The sequence below is a fragment of the Echeneis naucrates genome, chromosome 2 (genome assembly GCF_900963305.1).
Source record: "Echeneis naucrates chromosome 2, fEcheNa1.1, whole genome shotgun sequence".
Taxonomy (NCBI): domain Eukaryota; kingdom Metazoa; phylum Chordata; class Actinopteri; order Carangiformes; family Echeneidae; genus Echeneis; species Echeneis naucrates.
In genome coordinates this window covers 5,130,685-5,156,471 of record NC_042512.1, presented here as the reverse complement: position 1 = coordinate 5,156,471, position 25,787 = coordinate 5,130,685, and the positions used below count along the sequence as shown (strand labels likewise).

General features: G+C 40.6%; 2 non-coding genes across 2 annotated transcripts; one reads left to right on the top strand and one right to left on the bottom strand.

The window, feature by feature from the left end:
• Nucleotides 1–12,481: 12,481 nt before the first annotated feature.
• On the top strand, nt 12,482–12,552 carry trnag-gcc (transfer RNA glycine (anticodon GCC)). Its single transcript has one exon. It is a non-coding gene; the product is annotated as a tRNA-Gly (tRNA).
• An 8,252-nt stretch (nt 12,553–20,804) lies between these two features.
• trnag-gcc (transfer RNA glycine (anticodon GCC)) lies at nt 20,805–20,875 on the bottom strand. Its single transcript has one exon. It is a non-coding gene; the product is annotated as a tRNA-Gly (tRNA).
• Nucleotides 20,876–25,787: the final 4,912 nt, after the last annotated feature.

The following is a 25,787-nucleotide window of genomic DNA, read 5'->3' as shown; positions in this document are numbered from 1 at the left end:
AATCACAACGTTGTAAGTTTGAGTCAGTTCAGGTTCTTCAGTGTTGTTTTATTTTCTCATGAAATCTTGTCACTGTTTGTATTTGACTGTTGTGAAGCTGCTTCCTGTTGGTTCAGCTGTTTGACTTTCATTTTCTAAACTTCTACTTTCTAAACCTTCAGCTCTGAACAGATGATGAAACATTAAACACTTTCAAGCAGGAACTTTGTCTCCTAAAGTCACATCTTTTATTCTTCACTCAGGTTGAGAAACTGCAGTTTGTCAGAGATCAGCTGTTCTTCTCTGGTCTCAGCTCTGAAGTCCAACCCCTCCAATCTCAAAGAACTGGACCTGAGTTGGAAAGACCTGCAGGATTCAGGACTGAAGGATCTGTGTGGTTTTCTGAAGAGTCCTCACTGTAGACTGGAGAGATTGAGGTCAGTTCAGTTGTTGTATTTGAGCAGGGGTCACCAACTCCGGTCCTGGACGGCTACTGCCCTGCATGTTTTAGATGTTTCCTGCTCTAACACACCTGATTCAAATGAGTGACTCCTGATCAGACTTCAGCAGAGTTTGATGACAAACTGATTATTTCAATCGGGTTTGTTGGAGCAGGAAACATCTAAAGCATGCAGGGCAGTAGCTGTCCAGGACCGGAGTTGGTGACCCCTGTATTAGAGCTTTTATCTTTATCAGAAACTGAATTTATATCAGCATAGAACTTGAGTTTATTTATTTTGGATCAGCAACAGTTTAAATAGTATTTGTTTCATGATTCATATTCTTCTCACTGACTGATTCTCCAGGTTCATTTTTAATATGATTGATTATAAATGATTTGATCTTCATCTTTTATTCTTTACTCAGGTTGGAGAGCTGCAGTTTGTCAGAGATCAGCTGTTCTTCTCTGGTCTCAGCTCTGAAGTCCAACCCCTCTCATCTCAGAGAACTGGACCTGAGTCACAACAATGACCTTCAAGATTCAGGACTGAAGGAGCTGTGTTCAGGACTGGAGAGTCCAGATTGCAGACTGGAGACTCTGAGGTTGTTCAGTTTTGGTTGTAGATTTTTTTTTCCCTTTAATCCAGAAATCATCTACACATAGAACTTGAATTTGTTCAATTTTAATCAACACGTTGTTTCATGTTTCCAGTTGTTTTGTTGTTGTTGTTGTTGTTATTATTATTATTATTATTATTATTGTTGTTGTTGTTGATGATGATAATGAAAGTTGTCATTCTTTTCCAAAAGTTGAATTTTAATTTACTTTTTTAATGTATGAATAATGAAAAGTCTTAGAGAACTGAACTGTTGGTTTCAAATGTTTGTTCACCAGACAGAAACCAGGACCAAGGGAGACCTTTAGTCCTGGATCAGGGCTGCATATTTAGAGTCTTGGTCTCTGTATTGGAACAAGGTCTGAGGTGAACCAGGAACACTTGAGATGTTAAAGTGGGTGATGAGTTTGAAAAGATGGAGAAGTTCTGGATCAGGAATTTCTGACTGATTATTTGTTCTTTTTTCAGGTTGAGATGCTGTTGGTTGTCAAAGATCAGCTGTTCTTCTCTGGCCTCAGCTCTGAAGTCCAACCCCTCCCATCTCAGAGAACTGGACCTGAGAGGAAACCTCCTGCAGGATCCAGATGTGAAGGAGCTGCGTGATCTTGTGGAGAGTCCAGACTGCAGACTGGAGACTCTGATGTCAGTCCACTGTGGTAGATCTTTAATCCACCGCTGAATCTAATGTCCTAATAAATGTCTTCAGACTTGGAGGGTGTGGAGCTGAGGACCAGAGTCAGTTGTGTTGTTGAGACTCCAGCCCTCATGGGGCTTTCACACACGTGGCCGTGGCCCCCCTGTGCTCTGAAAGCTGTTATTTCCAAAGGATTGGAGCTCCACCACAGGTTTCCCTGCACTGAGCACAGTGATAGTTGTGTTTCTTTGTGGTGTGGTCATACTCAGTCAGTGTGTTACTGCAGTAGATGGAGTTCAGAGCAGCGGTACAGAAGCTGAGTGATGAGCTGCTGTGGACGGAGTCAACATCAAAAAGCTCTTCTACACACTTTGAAAACAAACAGTCCCACACATGTTGAAATGTTCTTCATTTAGAAGATTTTACAGCTTCATCTTCACATCAAAGCAGAACTTTCCTTTGCTGCCACATATTTATGAAGCAGCCAACTGATGTATTCCTACACACAAGTATGTCCTGTATTCCACTGCAGCCGCAGGTCAGCTGAGGGAATCACTTTGTTTTAGAGTGAGGAGCTGCTGAACTTCAGCCTCCAGTGGCTGAAATGACAATTACACTAAAGAAACACTTCAAACATCCAGACAGAATGTGGTGGAACTTTGTTTTTAAGTCTTCTCAACATTTCTGATTTTTACATTTCTGCATTTTATCTGCATCTTTTATTCCTTATTCAGATTTGACAACTCCAGTTTGTCAGAGATCAGCTGTTCTTCTCTGGTCTCAGCTCTGAAGTCCAACCCCTCCCATCTCAGAGAACTGGAGCTGAGTCACAACAATGACCTGCAGGATTCAGGACTGAAGGATCTGTGTGGTTTTCTGAAGAGTCCTCACTGTAGACTGGAGACTCTGAGGTCAGACTCATGTTTTATTTCTGCTCTCAGATTAATATGATGTTACAGTTGTGGTGACTCTGACCTTCAGACAGGTTTATATTTATGATGGAAAATCCTCTTCAGGTTTTTAACATGTAAACTGTTAAATGGTTTGAAAGCAGCCTTGGAAAACTGATTTCTATTAATTTGAAAATTACATTTTAATTGCAAGCAGTTTATCAATCAATCTTGTATTTTTGAAAGGGGCATCATATATTAATGAATATTTGTATGTTAACATGCAGATTTTAGTCTGTGTTTTTTTTTTTTTTTTCATTTATTTATTTATTTGCCTGTCAAATTGAAAGCAACTGCCCTTTGTTTGTCTAAGAAGATGTTTGGCCTCTTATCTCAGGGGCTTCATCAGTTCATCAGTCCTCACTAGTCTGACAGACAGTGGAGTTGGACCCAGGTATTTAACCTCTGTAGGAGTGTTCACAAAGCTCCTTGTGACAACAGCCCATTAGAGGAGTTCCACTGACCTTTGTTAGTCCGCTACTGTAGATACATTTGTGTGTCATTTCTGTTGTGGAAATTCTCTGTTCCTGGTGAAGAATGAAATAGACTTTTTCCGGCTGACAAGTTTTTATTTTCTTTGCAAAGAAAAAGTCAATCATCACACGAGCAGGAAAAATGAAAGAATTCATAAATCACTCGTATAGAATATTAATTTCAGTTAACTGGCCCAGGGATGGTGATGCAAAGTGTCAGAATGAAATATCTTTTTAGTAATTCTATGATCAGGCAGCTTCACAGATCTGTTCCACAGCTGGAGCATTTGTCTCACTGAGGTCAATCTGTGTTCTGCTGTAAGATAACCAATAGCTCTATGATGCTGAGTATTACAAAGAGAATATTCACAGAATCCCCAGACAGCAGAAGCATCATCTGACACACACACACACACACACACACACACACACACACACACACACACACACACACACACACACACACACACACACATTACAGAACAGAGTGAAAGTATGAACTCCCAGATGAGCACAGTGTTCAGACTTGTTCAGGGCTCTACCTGCAGACTGAGCTAAAACACTGACAGCTGGGTTAAATGTCATGTGTTGGTCCAACGTCAGAACATTTATACTGATCAGTGTAGGACAGCAGTACTGTCCCAAGATTAACAACATTCAACTTGGCCTAAAATGCTCCACTTGTGTTTTGTCTTGGTTCTCCATTAGTCTCCACCTCCAGCACTGTTTTGGAACAGTGTTCAACATAACATGAACATTTTTTCTTTCTTAGCCAACAGAATAGAATCATCCACATGTAACATGGCTCTATTGGTTCAGTTTGGGATACTTCAGCCATAATAACAATTTAGTTTGAATATCAAACAGATTGTCAGATCCAACAGGATGATGCTGTGCCAGACCATGTAAATGTGCCAGTGGTGGGATTTCATGGGGAACTTGTATTTTGATGCAAATGAGTCCAACAAATCCCCCCATCTATATGTTACAGGTACCAGCAATGTAAGGCCTCTCAGCTTCAGTTATGGTTTTGGTGTCTTTGTCCCGGGGCTGAATCTTCTGCACAGTGTCTGGTACAGCAAAGGAGAAAACAAGTGTGACTGCTCTGTTGTCGTACCATTTGACGGCACAGATGTTGTGGTTCCCCTCCACTCGCATATCAAAGCGTCCTCTCCCCTTTTTCTTCAAGCTCGTTTCATCCTCAAGATTGCAGTTGGGTAGGCGTACCTGTCTGGATGTTCGCACAGTCCAGGAATCAAGGAGCTTAACCAGCAATTTATTTAAATATATCAAAGTATTGTCTTTTTAATGCAAATGCTAATCAACATTCCACTACATTCATACAATGTACTGGTACAATGTAATTCATGTAATTCATACAATGTACAACTTGGCCCTGCCTTGTTTGTTTGTCATCAAAGCGTATGACACGGGACAAAACTTGGAATGTCTTCAGAGACATGGTGGCTGGAAATATTGCCTTTCCAGTCTCAGCGTTCCAAAGGCTTGCTTGCTTAATCTTTTGATTTGTAAACTCATGCCAAAATGAGCAGGCCAATGTAGGCTTCCAAGTCAACTACATCCAAATTTTCCCAAGTGTCCCCATCTTCAATATGGCTGACTGTATATCTGGTTGGGCCTGGAACCGTTTTGATAATATTAGCAGCACTAAGTCTATCCTGCTGTTGAAGTGGAGAAGGGACCATATTTTCATTTTGGAGGGGATCGTGTCGCTGGTGGTTGAGTGACAACAGGAGGGTCAGCACTCTCATTCCCATCAGATGACAATGCCTCCAAATCAGGGTCCTCCACAACAAAATGATTTGGATAGAGAGCAAGCTTTTATGTGTTTGATCCTCCCTTTGAATGAACTACCAATGTCTTTGACGGGGAGAACCCGCCCTCCACAGCACGGGAAATATCAGTTCTACTTCAGAAGGTGTTAGTAATATGTCAGATACACACACACATTCATACCCCCCAAGTCATGTATCAACTTAAAAGTATCAATTCTGCACCTATAGGTGTGGGAATGTTTGGTCACACATGGGTCACACACAGGCAGACCAGTTTTACACAGCTGAAACAGCTTGGGGTCAAATTGACCCCAGAGGAATACCAATGTGTGCAATATGTGTTCAGCACATTGAAAAATGTCTTCATGATAATTTTATGCTTAATCAATTTTTACCATCAAATTTGGAAAAGTCATGAAATACAAAGCAAAAAAAAAAAAAACAGTCAACTAATATTTTTTGAATGATAAAAATTGTATGTGGTCAAATTGACCTGAAGGATAATAGGAGGGTTAAGTATGATTTCCACATTCAGCTGTTCATGTTTCTTCAAATATATAATTCATGATAAGTTTGGTTTTCTGTGTAGAACCTTTGCATCTTGTTTGCAGACTGTTTCGACTGGTTTTAGAGTGGACTTACCTGCCGGAGCTCAGATTGTTATACAGGAGTTCATATGTGGCAGAATCAGAGATAGAAATAAAATTTGGCTGACTCTGCTGTTTGGTTATTTCTGATGTGTTCAAATCACAATGTTGACAGTTTGAGTCAGTTCAGGTTCTTTACAGTGTTGTTTCATTTTCTCATTGAATCTTGTCACTGTTTGTATTTGACTGTTGTGAAGCTGCTTCCTGTTGGTTCAGCTGTTTGACTTTCATTTTCTAAACTTCTACTTTCTAAACCTTCAACTCTGAACAGATGATGAAACATTGAACACTTTCAAGCAGGAACTTTGTCTCCTAAAGTCACATCTTTTATTCTTTACTCAGGTTGAAGAGCTGCAGATTGTCAGAGATCAGCTGTTCTTCTCTGGTCTCAGCTCTGAAGTCCAACCCCTCCCATCTCAGAGAACTGGACCTGAGTCTGAACTACCTGAAGGATTCAGGACTGAAGGATCTTTGTGGTTTTCTGAAGAGTCCTCACTGCAGACTGGAGACTCTGAGGTCAGACTCATGTTTTATTTCTGCTCTCAGATTAATATGATGTTACAGTTGTGGTGACTCTGACCTGCAGACAGGTTTATATTTATGAGGGAAAGTCCTCTTCAGGTTTTAGACATTTAACTGTTAAATGGTTGAAAATATATTTTCAAAAAGTTTGTTTCAAAATGACATCGGAATGGAAAACATTAATCTAATGTTTTTGAAAGGGGACATTGTATATGAATTTTAAATATTAAAATCTTATTTCAATGTTTCTTAGAATCATCCAAAATCAAAGAAATCAACACAAACATAAACCCTTTTGCCAACAAAAACACCTCTGAGGTGCTCATACACAGAACAACAAAACTGTAATGGGGTCGCTCTCTCACCCAAGAATGGCACAAGTCTAGACTGGAACAGCTGAGAACTTTATTGACTACGTGCAATAGCCCAAACAGACGGCAGGCAGAGGCAGAGTCTAGAGACAGGCAGCAGGTCAGGTTACCGGGGCAGAGATGAGGAGTAGTGGTCTGGGGCCGAAGGCAGGTTAGGCCCCAGGAGGTCCGTCGGGAAAGCTGAGCGTAATGCAGAGAGGCAGAGTGGAGGAGCTGGTTAAGGGGAGTCTGGGAGGAACAGATGAGTCTGTTTATCCTGATTAAGAGAGGTAAGCAGGCAGGTAGAGTGGGTGGTGGAGGGGAGAACCAGGAGTGGACTATGACAAAAACAAAACATGGATCTGACTTTCTACTTCATCCAGTTTATATTGATTTCATCCACATGTAACATGGCTCTATTGGTTCAGTTTGGGATATTTCAGTCATAATGCCAATTTAGTTTGAATATCAGACAGATTGTCAGAACTAATGCTTTCATTTTCCAAGGAACCTTCCCACCTGGTCCATTATTAGAATAATAATGTTTACATGAACCACTGACCCCAAAGCAGTTACATGAATGTACATGAGCAACACACTGCAGCAGTGGAAATAAGGTGGCTCCAAACATACCTAATGTAAACATCAACACCTCAGGAAAACATCCATTTTGCTGTGATTGTGTAGCAAAGCTTTAGTCCAATCAGCTGCAGTGGTTTGGTTCCACACTAAGATAAGGATTGGCTCTAAGGGCTGGTCTGCTGGGGGAGCAGTTGCCCCGTTGCCCTCCTCTCTCTACTGCAGGAAACATGTTTGCTCCGTCAGTAAGTTCAAGTTCTTTGAGGTGTTGTTTCATTTTCTCATTAAATCTTGTCACTGTTTGTATTTGACTGTTGTGAAGCTGCTTCCTGTTGGTTCAGCTGTTTGAATTTCATTTTCTAAACTTCTACTTTCTAAACTTTCAGTTCTGAAAAGAATGATGAAAAATTGAACACTCTCAAGCAGGAACTTTGTCTCCTAAAGTCACATCTTTTGTTCTTTACTCAGGTTGATGAGCTGCAGTTTGTCAGAGATCAGCTGTTCTTCTCTGGTCTCAGCTCTGAAGTCCAACCCCTCCCATCTCAGAGAACTGGACCTGAGTCTGAACGACCTGGAGGATTCAGGACTGAAGGATCTGTGTGGTTTTCTGGAGAGTCCTCACTGTAGACTGGAGACTCTGAGGTCAGACTCATGTTTTATTTCTGCTCTCAGATTAATATGATGTTACAGTTGTGGTGACTCTGACCTGCAGACATCAGGCTGATATTATACTGATCCTCACTGAGGATCTTCATGCTGACGTCTGTTTTCTTCTTCTCTGGTTTAGTCCAGTCAGTGTGGCAGAGAAATGTTGAACTACAGATTTAAAACTTCAAAAAAAAAAAAAAAATCCTTCAGTGTTTCAATGACAGGAAATATTTTTCCTCACTGAAATGGACAAATTATATATTCAGTGGGGTCGGAATCATTCACTCTGGAACAATTCGATTTGATTTGGATTTTTGGGGTTATGATTCGATTCAAAATTGATTCTTTATTCAAGATAATTTTCGATTGAAAACAATTCGATTCATAGTCATTTCTGCTTCAATCTATAGGTGTGCAAAGGATCCTCATGATCTACTCCAGTCTGCTTTGCAAGACAAAATGATGAATGGAGACATTAAAGTTTCTTTTTCACATTTATTAAGTTTTAAACATTTATCCATGCTCAGATGGAATTGTTGCAACTGTTGTTTAATACAATATCACATATTGCTTTAATAGCAAAAATAAAAGTGTCTCTTTAAAAAAAAAGATCATGCTGCCTTTTAAGTTTTAAGGAAAGTGCCTTTTCAAATGTGTGTGGACCACAACTGCTACTCTGAGCAGCAAGCTATAAAATAAGTCATGTCAAGCTCGGTAAAAACCAAAATGAGTCAGAATCTTTGCCTGCAACAAGGACGGGGCCTGTTGAATCTCTCTTTCCTCCATTATTGTAGTTTCCTCCTTGTTTTGGTGCATGTGTATGTTCCAGAACCAGCTCCGTGGTGACGTCAGACAGCGTCTTTGTCAGCATTGTTTTATTTTTTACATCGATTTTGGGACATTTTGAATTGATTCTGAATCATAGTAAATGAGAATTGTGATTCTTGTATCAATAGTTTGTTTTGTTTTTTTTTTCCCTTTGGGTACAGCACTAATATTCAGTGTTTTCCTGTTCCAACACGACTATAAAGTCATGTGACTCAAGCAGACTGAAAGATTCAGACCAAACTCAGCATGTTAAACGTGGTCACCGCTGAATGAAGTGAAAATGTTCCAGATGATGTGAATCATGTTGGCTTGATGAAACATTGAACACTTTCAAGCAGGAACTTTGTCTCCTAAAGTCACATCTTTTATTCTTTACTTCGGTTGGAGAACTGCAGTTTGCTGTTTTAACTTTGGAAAACAGATTTTTATTAAATTGAAAAAGACGTTTTAATTGCATGCAGTTTATCAATCAATTTTGTATTTTTGAAAGGGGACATCATATATTCATATATATTTGTATGTTAGTATGCAGATTTTAGTCTGTGGTTCATTTCATTTATTAATTTATTTGCATGTCATTCATAAAAATGTCCAACCCACATGGGTTTATAAGACGTATTTAATCATCCAGTGGCTGTTGTAACAACCTGAACTCTCATATATCTGCATATAAACATACACACATACATTATTTTCCTTTTCTCAAGTCATAATGGTACATTTTAAACAAAACAATCAACCAAAGAAAAATATTTTGCCTTCTTTCCCAAACCACAGAAATAAAATCATCTACCACAAGTCCCTTCACTCAAACATAATTCGCTCTGAACAGATGATGAAACACAAAACACACTGCAATTTCCCAGTCTGGGATAAATAAAGTATCTATCTATCTATCTTTCAAGCAGGAACTTTGTCTCCTAAAGTCACATCTTTTATTCTTTGCTCAGGTTGAGACGCTGCAGTTTGTCAGAGATCAGCTGTTCTTCTCTGGTCTCAGCTCTGAAGTCCAACCCCTCCCATCTCAGAGAACTGGACCTGAGTCTGAACTACCTGAAGGATTCAGACCTGAAGGATCTGTCTGATCTTGTGAAGAGTCCAAACTTCAGACTGGAGACTCTGAGGTCAGACTCATGTTTTATTTCTGCTACAGTTGGACTCAGTTCATGTTCCTTTCAGTAATATTGTTTAACTCTAACCCTCAGTGAAGCTGTGAGAGGAGAACAGAAACAGATTTCAGAATTAGACAGAAAGAGAGAAAACAGTCCGCCAATCAGATCAGTCAGAGGACTGTTGTGATCATGTGACCATCAAATGAAGCAGATTCCAGCTGAAGAACTCAGAGATGTTCAGATTCTGGTCCTCGTCCATCAAACTGTCAGATCTGAGCTGAGACTGTTTGTTCTCTGATCAGGTTCATCTGTCACAGCTCTGAGATCAGTCTGACTGAAAGCTGCACATCACTGATCTTCTTTCATCACACTGTCACCATGTGGTCTGTCTGTCTGTCTGCCTGTCTGCCTGTCTGTCTGTCTGAGTCTCTCTGTTTAAATGGACCTTCAGTAAATCATCAGTAAAGTGATGAACCTTCATGACTCAGCTCTTTATCTCCACTGTGGACTCAGAGAAATGTGCTGAGTCAGCAGACTTGAGGTCTGTGAGTTTCCAGCTCAGTGTGTTCACTCCAACACGTTAACATGAGCTGAGAGGAAGCAGCTGCTGCACATCTGGACTGAACAGGACTGAAGTCCCTGCAGGTCTTTATGCTGGATCTGCATCACTGACTGACAGCTGATGGACAGAGTCAGGAAACACTGATGGATCTGCTCTCTTCTTCTTCTCTACACAGGTGGAGGTGGTGAAGAGGAAGGTGTGTGCTGATGGAGGATCAGCTGCTTCCTGATGATCCAGATGTTGCAGCAGCAGCTTGTCCAGACTCTGGACCATGTTCCTGGGAGGTGGAGAGGAGAGCTTCATCCAGCAGAGACTGACAGAGGAATCAGAACTGGTCTGAGAACAGAGTCCAGTCCACCATGATCCCAGAGACTCCTCAAGTCCTCCTCTCCTCTCAGCCAGCTCCTCCAAACTCCACCTGGGGTTTAGGTTCAGCTTCTTCTGGACCCTTTGGGCCGCTTTGGGGACATTTCTACAAGCATTTTCTTTTGTTGGTATAAAACATTTTCTTGTGAAACACGTTGGCCCTTTCTTCCCTTCATAAAATGTGAATATGTTTTGTTTGTTTTTTTTTTTATCTCAAATAATTCTTATTCTTTTTTTATTATTCTAAATTCTTCTTTTTAACATGTTGCAAAAAATTTCTTATGTAAATAAATAACATGATACTGAAAGAGCAAAACTCAGGAAACTGCAGCAGTTTGAAAGGACAATTTTAATTTTGTGTCCTAAATGACCTTTGCATGACAAACAACATCCTGTTTTAATCTGAGTGGATGGTGATGTGGCCCGGGTGGGGGGATATTGTCTTGTTTATTTAAAATTTTTAATGTGTAAAGCACTTTGTGCCACATAATTTGTTTGAAAAGTGTTGTATAAATGAAGTTTAAAAGATTGCTATAATACAGTCCAATAATGTTCTAGCGGAGTCGTGCAGCAGACTCTCAGCTCAGTGTGTGAATGTGCTGCTGCTGAACTGGGACTCATGAGTTCCACTCTGAACCAATGAGTCATGAATCATGAGTCTGACTGTGAACCAGTCTACAGTATGTGCTGTGGGTGAGTGACAGCTCATAGCGGGGAGGGAAAGGGAGTGAAACAGCAAACCAGAGCTGCTGCTTTTCCTCCTTCTTTCTATATGAACATGAGCACCATGATGCACACTGCTGTGTTCTCATATCAAGCTCATGTTCACCTTCTTTCTTTCACAGGGAGAACATGAAAGAAGCTGAAGCTGAACTCAGCCTTCCAACTTTAGTGCTCCGTGTCACAGACTGATCCATTTTCTGACGTTATAGTCCACACCAGGCTGCAGCCTCTCTGTGTGACACTTTGTTCATCATTATTTTCACACTTTAGTTCCTGCTTCTTTTCATTTAGGCTCCATGTAGGCTGTTCATGATGACTTTGTTTGTGTGTGGCTGTTTTCTTCTGAATGTGGGATCTCTGTCTGAATGAAAGTTTCACAATCACTGCCTCAGACTGCATTCAGAAGGAATTGTTGAAGTCATAGAAGCTGAAGAGTTGATGATCAGAGGCTGACAGCTAAAGGAAGCTAGAATGCACACTGCTCTCTGACAGAGTCGGCCTCCCTCCACATTTAGGAGGCTTTTTCACTTCTTACAACAGCTGACAAAGGGCTCATCTGGGATTTGAACCCCGGACCTGTCACACCCTGAGCCAGAATCATCCTGATTGTTCCTGGAATGGTTTGGTTAGTCAGAGTGTGTCTGTGTGTGTTCTTGTCTCTCTGAGTGGTTGGAAATGAAAATGGAGATCGGTAGAAGCAGATGACTCTGAGGATGAATGAATGTTTCACTGACAACATCACAACTGTTTACTCACCTCACAAAGTGACTGTGTGACGTCACTGGAGATCAAAGGCATGTCCTGTCCTTCATCGCTCTCCCACGCGACACCAACTCAAACTTCACACTCGCATTCGATTCAGCCGGAACGGCGCATGCGCACGAAGAAGCTCACGCTTGTCTTGCGAACGAATGAAGTGAAACACAAATCAGCTGTTATGAGACAAATAAGTGGCGTTAAATTGAACTAAAACCAAATCTGTTGGTTTGTTCCTCCTTCTACTTATTAAAATGCGCCTTTTCCTGCTTTCGCTCAATTTTGGAATCACAGACTGAGCGAAGCTGAGCACCTCATCCACTGTGTGTGTGTGTGTGTGTGTGTGTGTGTGTGTGTGTATGTGTGTGTGTGTGCTCTCTCTGCTGGTCTGAGCTCTCAGTTCATTTAAATACTTTGTTGGATCTGTCTGTCTGTATCATGAAACACTCTGAACTTCTTTAAAACACGGTGGATTTACTGATATCAAAGGACAAATAAGCATTGGTGGTTCAGTGGTAGAATTCTCGCCTGCCACGCGGGAGGCCCGGGTTCGATTCCCGGCCAATGCAGAGTAACTTTTTACCAACATCCAGATGTTAGAAACACAGTGCTGCTTGGAAAATACCCTGATAGACTCCAACACACTGACTTTGTGAAACAACCAGTGGAGCCCCCTGGTGGTCAGTAGAAGTGCAGCCCCTCTGAGCTGGTGGCAGACCAAGGCTTCAGTCTGCACACATCTTCCACATGTGATGGCACACACACACTGTGTATTGTGGCAACATCCGTCCCCTCAGAGAGAATCTGCTCTTTAACCCTCCTGTCGTTTTCACCCCCCGCCCCTTACTTTAGTGTTCCTGCTCTGTTTGATACGGTGGCCGGTAAGTGCAAAACTAAATTACAAAGTGCCAAACACTTTTACAAAGCGTGAAAATAATTTACATGTTGGGAAACATTTTTATCTTTTATTCAACAAAATGACACAAGAAAAACACTTTTCCCACGGACCATACAATTTACATTTTAGAAAACAAAATTACATGTTGCGAAACAAATTTCCAAACGAATCTTCCGGAAGGGGAATGTACCAAATACCGGAAGTGATCCAGAAGAAGATTGACTGTGAGCTCAAAAAGTTTGTATCGGTTTGTGTGGCGGGAAAACTTTGCGGAGTGAAAGTTTGTGGCAGCATGGAGTAAATGATGTTTTGGCCGTTTTGTGCAAACAACTTGAGCCAATTTACGCGGTTGTGTTTTCCGTGCGGACGATCTGTAGAATGTTTAACGTTGATGAACGGACCAGACGGAAGGAGCACGCGCACAGGAGACATCTAATAAACAGCCGGAAAATGCTAAACAAGCTAAGTGTAGCATCGCGCTAACTAGCTGAAGCCGCTGTCAGACATGCAGTGAATTAAAGTGCACCGTTTCATTTAGCAGCCAAACGTTGTCTTCACGGAATAGCAACGCGTTTAGTTAGTAAGCGTTGCTAGTTGTTATTTATTTATTTAGTTTTTATGATTTTAGGCTTTCAGTTATGCTAAATGCACAATTGTTGCTGATTGTTTTAGCTGCTGCTAACTTTCTGTTTTGATACGGAACTCCGTTCATTCCAGCAGAACAACCATGAACATCATATAAACAATTCATGGAGGACAGAAAGTCAAAGTCAAAAGAACTGTGGGCCGAAAGGAAACAGGTCCAGGTACGTGTGTGGATATATCTGTAAAATATGGAAGTAAATATGTGTGTGTGTGAAATGAATGATATCTTTTTGTTATTTTAGCAGATAAACATGGATTGATGGCGCCACATGGAGCTGATTTAAAAGCTCAGAGAGGGAAAACACTCCCATTATATACAGATCCGGAGGTAGCAGCACCTGATCTACTGAAGCATGATGTGAAGTTTACACGGTGCAAACATCAGCCTGCGGACTCTTAAAAGGATGATTCCTCTCCAAACGCCATCAGGTTGGAACTTCGTGGACCTGGACAACTGTTTGGCTATCGGACGATGTGGCAGGTACTCAGACAAAAGTCCAATCTTCGAGTGAAGAGAGATGATGTGATGAATGAGAGAGCACGCAGAAGGTTTCTAAGAAGAAGCTGCTACTCAATGGGAGCGAACTGTATGTGGCATGCAGATGGTTCTGATAAACTGGCTCTCTCAGGACGCATGGATGGATTTTTTCACCTAAAGTGCTGTGGCTCCAATGTGGACCGACAAATAACAAGAAGCCAACAGTGATCGCTGAGAATCTCCTCTCATGAGACTGAGGACTGATTGTGGCACGGAGAATGGCATTATGGCTGCCATTCAGTCTCCCCTACGCCTCCATCATGATGACTGCTGCTCTGGGCCGTCCAGCCACATGTATGGCTCATCCACGAATAAGCAGCGTGTTGAATCCTGGTGGGCCATATTTAGAAGGGGAAGGTAAGTGGCCTTCATGAAGTCATTTCATTATGACTGACCTTTCATTTGGTTTTTATCTTTATGTTCTATCTCAGATTAACTCCTCTAAACATATATAATAATTGAGGCTGGGACTTTAACGCGTTCATTTCAATTAATTCATTACAAAGCCTTTAATTAATTAGATTTTTTTAATGGAGTCCCACTTCTACTAATAATATACATTTACTTCGGATTCTATCCATTTCTACAGGTCTCAGTTCTGGATGGAGTTGTTTGCTGGATACTTCAACGGGAGCCATGAGCATCAGTGCCTTCTGAGATGTTGCTATGGTGATGTTGGATGAGTGTGTGAGACTGTGGAACAGTCACAGGATTCACACTTCCAGAACAGCGTCATGTCCAATGAACTGTGCTGCTGACCACACAGGTAACATTGGTGATGATTGATATTTCCATGTTTGTTTTATTATTATTTTATTGGTTAAATGTAAAGAAATAATATAAATGCTATTTATTGTATCTAACACAGATTTGGCTCCACAGACTGGATTTGAGATTGAACCAGCTGATTTGGATGCTGTTCCAGAGGCGAGCCTGTCAATAGCTCCATGTGGGGACTCAAACATGCAGGAGGACTTTGACTTTGTTATGGAGCACAAACAACTACAGAAGCCAGAGAACTGGGAGTCTGCAACAGAACTGTACATGAAGCTGAAAGAAACTGCTCAGCTGTGAGTCAGTGAGAAAGGGAATTTTCCCTTCCTGCATTATCAAGTGCTTACTCATTGGGGTTTCTGTCCTATTTCTATTTTATTTATTTTTTAAATTAATTACTTTTTTTTAATATACATGTCAAGAGCCATGAGATGACTGTGCTGTGATTTGGTATTAGACAAGTAACACAGAATTGAATCAAATATTGCCATGACTGAAAAACTCATAACCAATCTATCACAGATGCAATCAGAAGTTAATATTCGCAATTTTTTTTATTGTTTGTAAACATAACATTTGCATTCCCATTGTTTCATTTCTTCAGATGAACAGGTACCAGAATCATTTGGAAACATCACAAGTGAACGACAAGCAATGAAATCTGATTTGGAGTGGTGGAACACTGCAGTCTGTCTGAACACCAAGTGTCACAGCTTCATTTTTGCTGAGTTTGAAATCAATTGATAAAAATTATAGCAAAGTAATGAGTCCTATATTTTTGTAAGTATGGAATACAAAACTTCTTGAAATTTGTTTTGTCTAAAACTTAATGGTGAAAATCTTAACTGTGTGGAGAGGAAAAAAAAAAACAACACCTTTTCAGAGTCTGGTCTCGAGGTGTGATCTAGTTACCAATTACAAGTTACAGTTACAAGTCCATGTGTGACTTAAACACAGTGTGTGAATCTAGGAGTGCTAATTTCAATGTGTTTGAACATGTATTGGGAACTGGGAATGGAGAGTCATCCAGGAACTCTATTCTTGGCGATGGTTCCAATCCGGACGGGGGAGGTGAAGTCAGCCCAGCTGCAAACATCAAAACATCCTCCAGAGACACAGCAGCCTGACCTTCTGCAAAGAAAAACCTTCAAACAAACATCTTGGCAATGTATTTTCTCAACAAATCATAAAAAATAAAAATGTGATTTACAAACCTTCACAATAAAAGACACAGTCCGCCCAGTAGCCCAAAGTTTGACTTTCTTTAGGTCTCCTGTTACTTCCTGATGGACTGAGGTCAGGTTTGAAGAGTCAAGTTCCAGACCAGTGAGTGGCTTTTCAGAGTGGCACAGGACAGGGGCCAGCAAAGTAGGCTGTTGCTGCAGTGCAGTCAGAAACTGAAGAGCTGAAAGACCATCTTTGAATCTAAAAAGTCACCACAAACATTGTTTCACATTTAAATGACCTAAAGAAACTTCAATGTTTTCTAAAATGACTATCCACCCAAACATATAGAAATGAGTAAAAATGGTTGTGTGTTGAACATTACTGATTTAAAGAAGAACTCTGTGTCTTGCTTTGCACTTGGCAGGGTAATTGTTACTCTACAGACTGCAAGAATTACGCACACAAACACAAGACTGGAATGACATGAGCACCTTTTGATTGGCATCAGACAGAGGAAGGGGAGACAGACATCACACAGCAATTATACTAAACTAAGGCACACATTCTGACACACTGACTCAGAGCTAAAGAATATACATTCTTAATAAACCACAGAGGGGGATGATGAGGCATTTCAAACTAAAAGATCTTAAATACAAAAAAATAAAAATCACATCATTACAAATATGATCTTACCTGTCAATTACAGATGAGATGCAGTAAATAATGTACCATCGGAGGGAGTCTGACACGATTTCTTTCTTTTCTTCAACAGTAGCAACACGTCTCAGACAGCCTGCTGTCTGTAACATTGTGCTGTGTCTCATGATGCATTCTCACAGAGCATCCACTGAAGAAACATTCTCAATCTGAAAGACACAAAAAGGGACACAAACACTCATATCAATAACTGTGTACAGTGTGTTCTGTATCTTCTTGCCTACTTTTTATTCCACGACAGAAGATTTAATTCTGACATAAACAATAATTGAAGCCAGTTCTGTGTATGTGATAAAACAGACTGCAGGAACAACATAATACTCTGTCCTACCACACCACAGCCTACTCTCACCTTTTTCAAAGCTTTCCCTATTTCTTCATTAGTGATTGAGCCAACTGTTGGCCCACAAGATAATGAACAAGATGTTGTGACAGGAAATGCGGCCCCGGACCTCCATGCACCGCTGACACCACAATCATCTTTCCTGCCAGGTAGTATTCATACTCCCTGACAGCTGTTCATTAATTTATGTAGTAAAATTAAAACTTATCACGTATTATATGCTATAATGTATTGAGATGAAACATGTTTTTGAAAAATAGTTCAAGCAACAAAGCGTATGTCATGTGACATATAAAGTTAATGATCATTAACCATTAGTATTGTTTACATCTAACCCTGTTCATACCATTTGCATTGTACACCAAGAACCTAAACTTAAATAAACTAAAATTAAAATTAAGTGAGTCACTGTCATTTTTTTTACTTACCTGTAGCAAGTCCTCCTGACTGGATTTGTTTCAGGTGGATCCAGATCCTCTGTGTCAGATATTACTGTCTGAAAAACAAATGAAAATGTCTGAAACAACACACTGAAAGCAAAGAACATCAGGCTGCCATAATCTGCCTTAATACCTGTCCAGGCTGAGCTGTGGATGAATCTCTGAAACATGATAAAATTGATAAACTGATGAACTTTATGATACAGAGTATAACAGAGCTTTGAGTAACATTTAGAGGTAGAGAGGAACCATAAGATTTATAAATAAGATGATTTTGTTATAAATCACACGTATGATATTTTCTACCACATGTTCATCACAATCACATCAACAACTTAAAGACAAATGACTTCTTTTGTAAAAACTAATACCTACCCTTTATCTTCAGGTTCGTGTGGGAGAACTGTGTTTTTTTTGGTTCAAAAACCTGAGAAGAAAAGCACACAATTGTCAGCAGCTTTAAACAGCTTCCATTATTGTTCCCTCACCACATACAGTATATATCAATGGTGAAAGGTTATCAGGGTGTCTGATTGGAATAGTAAATGCCAAATAATCAAGACTTGGTTCTTAGACTTAACACTTTAAACCAAATGCATATCCTGTCAATAAAAAAAAAAAAAAAAAAAAAAAAAACTGAATCAAAGCACAAACTGTATAAATGAACATACCAAGGTGTCAGCCGCATTGAATTCAGCTGTGCTCCTCGATGTGATGACAATTTCAGAATCAGAGTCTGATGTATCAACCTCTGTAGTAAAAACAAACCCATTATTAATTATGCTACATGAGAGTACATAAATATGTAAAAATATTGAATGAAGAGATCCACAAACCTCCTCTAAAGTGTGTTTCTAGGCAAATGAAAAAAGTGCCTTTCCTATTTCCTTTTTATATTCTGCCAGTTTGAATGGGCTTTCTGACCCAGGCACATGGAGCACCTCTGAACAGTCTGGATACAAAAGAAGGTCTGCTCCTTCATCCATCTTCTTGTTAAATGTTCTCATTTCTTGGACAGCTTGCTTCAGTAGATCAGGTGCTGCTACCTCCGGATCTGTATATAATGGGAGTGTTTTCCCTCTCTGAGCTTTTAAATCAGCTCCATGTGGCGCCATCAATCCATGTTTATCTGCTAAAATGTTTATCTCTCTGAGGGGACGGATGTTGCCACAATACACAGTGTGTGTGCCATCACATGTGGAAGATGTGTGCAGACTGAAGCCTTGGTCTGCCACCAGCTCACTGAGGAGTTTGAAGGTTCACAGGAAACAGAGTCTTTGCTCTGATACTGGATTTAAACAATATTACTGAAAGGAACATGAACTGAGTCCAACTCTACTGACCTCAGAGTCTTCAGTCTGAAGTTTGGACTCTTCACAAGATCAGTAAGATCCTTCAGGTCTGAATACTCCAGGTTGTTCCAACTCAGGTCCAGTTCTCTGAGATGGGAGGGGTTGGACTTCAGAGCTGAGACCAGAGAAGAACAGCTGATCTCTGACAAACTACAGTTGTCCAATCTGAGTAAAGAATAATAAGAAATTCAAATGTTATTTTCAAATAATTAGAAATCCGTTTTCAAAAGTTATTTTCAACCATTTAACAGTTTAAATGTCAAAAACCTGAAGAGGATTTTCCATCATAAATATAAACCTGTCTGCAGGTCAGAGTCACCATAACTGTAACATCATATTAATCTGAGAGCAGAAATAAAACATGAGTCTGACCTCAGAGTCTCCAGTCTGCAGTGAGGACTCTTCAGAAAACCACACAGATCCTTCAGTCCTGAATCCTTCAGGTCGTTCCAACTAAGGTCCAGTTCTCTGAGATGGGAGGGGTTGGACTTCAGAGCTGAGACCAGAGAAGAACAGCTGATCTCTGACAACCTGCAGCTCTCCAACCTGAGTGAAGAATAAAAGAAGTGAATTTAGGAGACAAAGTTCCTGCTTAGAAGTGTTCAATGTTTGAAATGAAAGTCAGACAGCTGAACCAACAAGAAGCAGCTTCACAACAGTCAAATACAAACAGTGACAAGATTTAATGAGAAAATGAAACAACACTGTAAAGAACCTGAACTGACTCAAACTGTCAACATTGTGATTTTAACAAATCAGAAATATCCAAACAGCAGAGTCAGCCAAACTTTATTTCTATCTCTGATTCTGCCACATGTGAACTCCTGTATAACAATCTGAGCTCTGGCAGGTAAGTCCACTCTAAAACCAGTCAAACAGTCTTCAAACAAGCTGCAGAAGTTCTAGACAGAAAATCTAACTCATCATTAATGATATATTTGAAGAAACATGAACAGTTGAATATGGAAATCATACTGAAATATGCAGAATCTATTCTGATCGATGTCATCTTTAATGAATGATGGGGATGGGTAAAAACCAAAAAATATTTTCCCGATTCTGACTGATCTTCCTTTGAATGTTCTGACATCAGTCCACAGAATCCTGTAAATGTTCTCATTTCTTGGACAGCTTGCTTCAGTAGATCAGGTGCTGCTACCTCCGGATCTGTATATAATGGGAGTGTTTTCCCTCTCTGAGCTTTTAAATCAGCTCCATGTGGCGCCATCAATCCATGTTTATCTGCTAAAATAACAAAAAGATATCATTCATTTCACACACACACATATTTACTTCCATATTTTACAGCTATATCCACACACGTACCTGGACCTGTTTCCTTTCGGCCCACAGTTCTTTTGACTTTGACTTTCTGTCCTCCATGAATTGTTTATATGATGTTCATGGTTGTTCTGCTGGAATGAACGGAGTTCCGTATCAAAACAGAAAGCAACTTGCAACTTGCAACTTGTAAATTTATTTTCTAAAATGTAAATTTGTTTTGTCCGTGGTAAAAGTGTTTTTCTTATGTAATTTTGTTGAATAAAATGTAAAAATGTTTCCCAACATGTAAATTATTTTCACGCTTTGTAAAAGTGTTTGGCACTTTGTCATTTAGTTTTGCACTTACCGGCCACCGTATCAAACAGAGCAGGAACACTAAAGTAAGGGGCGGGGGGTGAAAACGACAGGAGGGTTAAAGAGCAGATTCTCTCTGAGGGGACGGATGTTGCCACAATACACAGTGTGTGTGTGCCATCACATGTGGAAGATGTGTGCAGACTGAAGCCTTGGTCTGCCACCAGCTCAGAGGGGCTGCACTTCTACTGACCACCAGGGGGCTCCACTGGTTGTTCCACAAAGTCACAGTGTGTTGGAGTCTATCAGGGTATTTTCCAAGCAGCACTGTGTTTCTAACATCTGGATGTTGGTGAAAAGTTACTCTGCATTGGCCGGGAATCGAAACCGGGCCTCCCGCGTGGCAGGCGAGAATTCTACCACTGAACCACCAATGCTTATTTAATGGTTTTTACCATGGCGTCATGAATCTTCAGGTATCAGCACCCTTCAACACTTGTTGAGAAGAACTTCCTAACCCGGCAGCTAACCCGATAAGGGAGAGTGTCTAATTTTTTCTGTTTTTCTCACACAGGTTCAAACACAAGCTCCTCCTTTGTTGTTTTTCTACCAAATATAATTCAGTACACTGAATAAAAATTGTCCTTTCAGAAGAGAAACTGTTGCCATGTCCTCTGTTGAGCTGAGCCCTTCAGCATCTCGTTATTTATTGACATGTTTTTTTTTTGCCACATGTGGATAAAAATAAATATTGTTCAAGATAAGAAAAAACATTAAAGAAAAATACAATATTTTATGAAGTGAAGAAAGGGCCAATTTAAAAGCTTAATCAGTGCCGAATGACAGTTGGCATGTTTAACAATAAAATATTTAATAGTTTAATACAAAAATGCTTGACTCGAGGAGTTGAGGAGTCTCTGGGATCATGGTGGACTGGACTCTGTTCTCAGACCAGTTCTGATTCCTCTGTCAGTCTCTGCTGGATGAAGCTCTCCTCTCCACCTCCCAGGAACATGGTCCAGAGTCTGGACAAGCTGCTGCTGCAACATCTGGATCATCAGGAAGCAGCTGATCCTATATCGACACACACATTTCTCTTTGCCACTTCCACCTGTGTAGAGAAGAAGAGAGCAGATCCATCAGTGTTTCCTGACTCTGTCCATCAGCTGTCAGTCAGTGATGCAGATCCAGCATAAAGACCTGCAGGGACTTCAGTCCTGTTCAGTCCAGATGTGCAGCAGCTGCTTCCTCTCAGCTCATGTTAACGTGTTGGAGTGAACACACTGAGCTGGAAACTCACAGACCTCAAGTCTGCTGACTCAGCACATTTCTCTGAGTCCACAGTGGAGATAAAGAGCTGAGTCACTTTACTGATGATTTACTGAAGGTCCATTTAAACAGAGAGACTCAGACAGACAGACAGACAGGCAGACAGACAGACAGGATTCTGGTCTGCAGAAAGACCACATGGTGACAGTGTGATGAAAGAAGATCAGTGATGTGCAGCTTTCAGTCAGACTGATCTCAGAGCTGTGACAGATGAACCTGATCAGAGAACAAACAGTCTCGGCTCAGATCTGACAGTTTGATGGACGAGGACCAGAATCTGAACATCTCTGAGTTCTTCAGCTGGAATCTGCTTCATTTGATGGTCACATGATCACAACAGTCCTCTGACTGATCTGATTGGCTGACTGTTTTCTCTCTGTCTTTCTGTCTAACTCTGAAATCTGTTTCTGTTCTCCTCACAGCTTCACTGAGGAGTTTGAAGGTTCACAGGAAACAGAGTCTTTGCTCTGATACTGGATTTAAACAATATTACTGAAAGGAACATGAACTGAGTCCAACTCTACTGACCTCAGAGTCTTCAGTCTGAAGTTTGGACTCTTCACAAGATCAGTAAGATCCTTCAGGTCTGAATACTCCAGGTTGTTCCAACTCAGGTCCAGTTCTCTGAGATGGGAGGGGTTGGACTTCAGAGCTGAGACCAGAGAAGAACAGCTGATCTCTGACAAACTACAGTTGTCCAATCTGAGTAAAGAATAATAAGAAATTCAAATGTTATTTTCAAATAATTAGAAATCCATTTTCAAAAGTTATTTTCAACCATTTAACAGTTTAAATGTCAAAAACCTGAAGAGGATTTTCCATCATAAATATAAACCTGTCTGCAGGTCAGAGTCACCATAACTGTAACATCATATTAATCTGAGAGCAGAAATAAAACATGAGTCTGACCTCAGAGTCTCCAGTCTGCAGTGAGGACTCTTCAGAAAACCACACAGATCCTTCAGTCCTGAATCCTTCAGGTCGTTCCAACTAAGGTCCAGTTCTCTGAGATGGGAGGGGTTGGACTTCAGAGCTGAGACCAGAGAAGAACAGCTGATCTCTGACAACCTGCAGCTCTCCAACCTGAGTGAAGAATAAAAGAAGTGAATTTAGGAGACAAAGTTCCTGCTTAGAAGTGTTCAATGTTTGAAATGAAAGTCAGACAGCTGAACCAACAAGAAGCAGCTTCACAACAGTCAAATACAAACAGTGACAAGATTTAATGAGAAAATGAAACAACACTGTAAAGAACCTGAACTGACTCAAACTGTCAACATTGTGATTTTAACAAATCAGAAATATCCAAACAGCAGAGTCAGCCAAACTTTATTTCTATCTCTGATTCTGCCACATGTGAACTCCTGTATAACAATCTGAGCTCTGGCAGGTAAGTCCACTCTAAAACCAGTCAAACAGTCTTCAAACAAGCTGCAGAAGTTCTAGACAGAAAATCTAACTCATCATTAATGATATATTTGAAGAAACATGAACAGTTGAATATGGAAATCATACTGAAATATGCCGAATCTATTCTGATCGATGTCATCTTTAATGAATGATGGGGATGGGTAAAAACCAAAAAATATTTTCCCGATTCTGACTGATCTTCCTTTGAATGTTCTGACATCAGTCCACAGAATCCTGAGACTGATATTTAACATAGCTGGGAGATCAGCGAGGCAGACGGAGCAAACATGTTTCCTGCAGCAGAGAGAGGAGGGCAACGGGGCAACTGCTCCCCCAGCAGACCAGCCCTTAGAGCCAATCCTTATCTTAGTGTGGAACCAAACCACTGCAGCTGATTGGACTAAAGCTTTGCTACACAATCACAGCAAAATGCATGTTTTCCTGAGGTGGTGATGTTTACATTAGGAATGTTTGGTTCAAACATTCAGATCTCCCTCCACTCCACCCGCCAATGCAGATATTCCCACACAGATCATTCAGGTGTTTGGGTCAGGTCATGAAGCATCAACATTATTACTCTCTGTTACTTCGTAGCTCAGTTAAGTCTGCCTCTGCCCTGACAGCAGTCTGTGAGTCTGACCTGAACACATCGTTTACAGGTGGAGAGTTTACTGTTTATTTTTGTTTAGGATCTGCATTAGCAACAGCATAACTGCAGCTATTCTTCCTGTCAAATAGACAAACAGCTCCCATTAATATTAATGACAACATGCTGCTGCTTCCATAAAGACATAGTGACTCCACCTCTTAAACTCTACCAGCTCCACCTGTGGCTCCAGTTTGTGTACAAACTCATGTTTATTAGACATTCGACAAAACATCCTCAAGTTTTCAAAATGTCACTTTCAAATTATCAAAAATCACTGTAAGTTACTTTCAAACATTTAACATATTAATCTGAGAGCAGAAATAAAACATGAGTCTGACCTCAGAGTCTCCAGTCTACAGTGAGGACTCTTCAGAAAACCACAGAGATCCTTCAGTCCTGAATCCTGCAGGTTGTTCTGACTCAGGTCCAGTTCTCTGAGATGGGAGGGGTTGGACTTCAGAGCTGAGACCAGAGAAGAACAGCTGATCTCTGACAAACTGGAGTTGTCAAATCTAAATAAGGAATAAAAGATGCAGATAAAATTATTGATAATCAGTCAGAAATGTTCAGAAGACTTAAAATCAAAGTTCCACCACATTCTGTCTGGATATTTGAAGTGTTTCTTTAGTGTAATTGTCATTTCAGCCACTGGAGGCTGAAGTTCAGCAGCTCCTCACTCTAAAACAAAGTGATTCCCTCAGCTGACCTGCGGCTGCAGTGGAATACAGGACATACTTGTGTGTAGGAATACAGCAGATGGCTGCTTCATAAATATGTGGCAGCAAAGGAAAGTTCTGCTTTGACGAGAAGATGAAGCTGTAGAAACTTCTAAATGAAGAACATTTCAACATGTGTGGGACTGTTTGTTTTCAAAGTGTGTAGAAGAGCTTTTTGATGTTGACTCCGTCCACAGCAGCTCATCACTCAGCTTCTGTACCGCTGCTCTGAACTCCATCTACTGCAGTAACACACTGACTGAGTATGACCACACCACAAAGAAACACAACTATCACTGTGCTCAGTGCAGGGAAACCTGTGGTGGAGCTCCAATCCTTTGGAAATAACAGCTTTCAGAGCACAGGGGGGCCACGGCCACGTGTCTGAAAGCCCCATGAGGGCTGGAGTCTCAACAACACAACTGACTCTGATCCTCAGCTCCACACCCTCCAAGTCTGAAGACATTTATTAGGACATTAAATTAAAGATCTACCACAGTGGACTGACCTCAGAGTCTCCAGTCTACAGTCTGGACTCTCCACAAGATCACGCAGCTCCTTCACATCTGGATCCTGCAGGAGGTTTCCTCTCAGGTCCAGTTCTCTGAGATGGGAGGGGTTGGACTTCAGAGCTGAGGCCAGAGAAGAACAGCTGATCTCTGACAACCAACAGCATCTCAACCTGAAAAAAGAACAAATCATGGAGATCAGATGACTGATAATCAGTCAGAAATGGCCTGATCCAGAAATTCTCCACCTTTTCAAACTCATCACCCACTTTAACATCTCAAATGTTGCTGGTCCACATCAGACTTTGTTCCAACACAAAGACCAAGACCAAGACTCTAAAGATCCAGTCCTGATTAAGAACTAAGATCTCCCTTGGTCCTTGTTTCTGTCTGGAGACCAAACATGTGAAACCAACTGTTTGGTTCTTGTAAGGGTAAATTAAAAATTTTGAAAGAATTACAACTTTTATTCTAATTATAATTAGAATTATTATTATTATCTTTATCAGTGTTAGAACAAGTGGAAGCATGAAACAAATATATAAAATGTTTTTCAAACGTGAATAAATTCAAGTTCTATCTGAAGACAAATTCTGGATTAAACATAAAAGAACGATAACTGAACTAACCTCATAGTCTTCAGTCTGCAGTGAGGACTCTTCAGAAAACCACACAGATTCTTCAGTCCTGAATCCTGCAGGTCATTGTTGTGACTCAGGTCCAGTTCTTTGAGATGGGA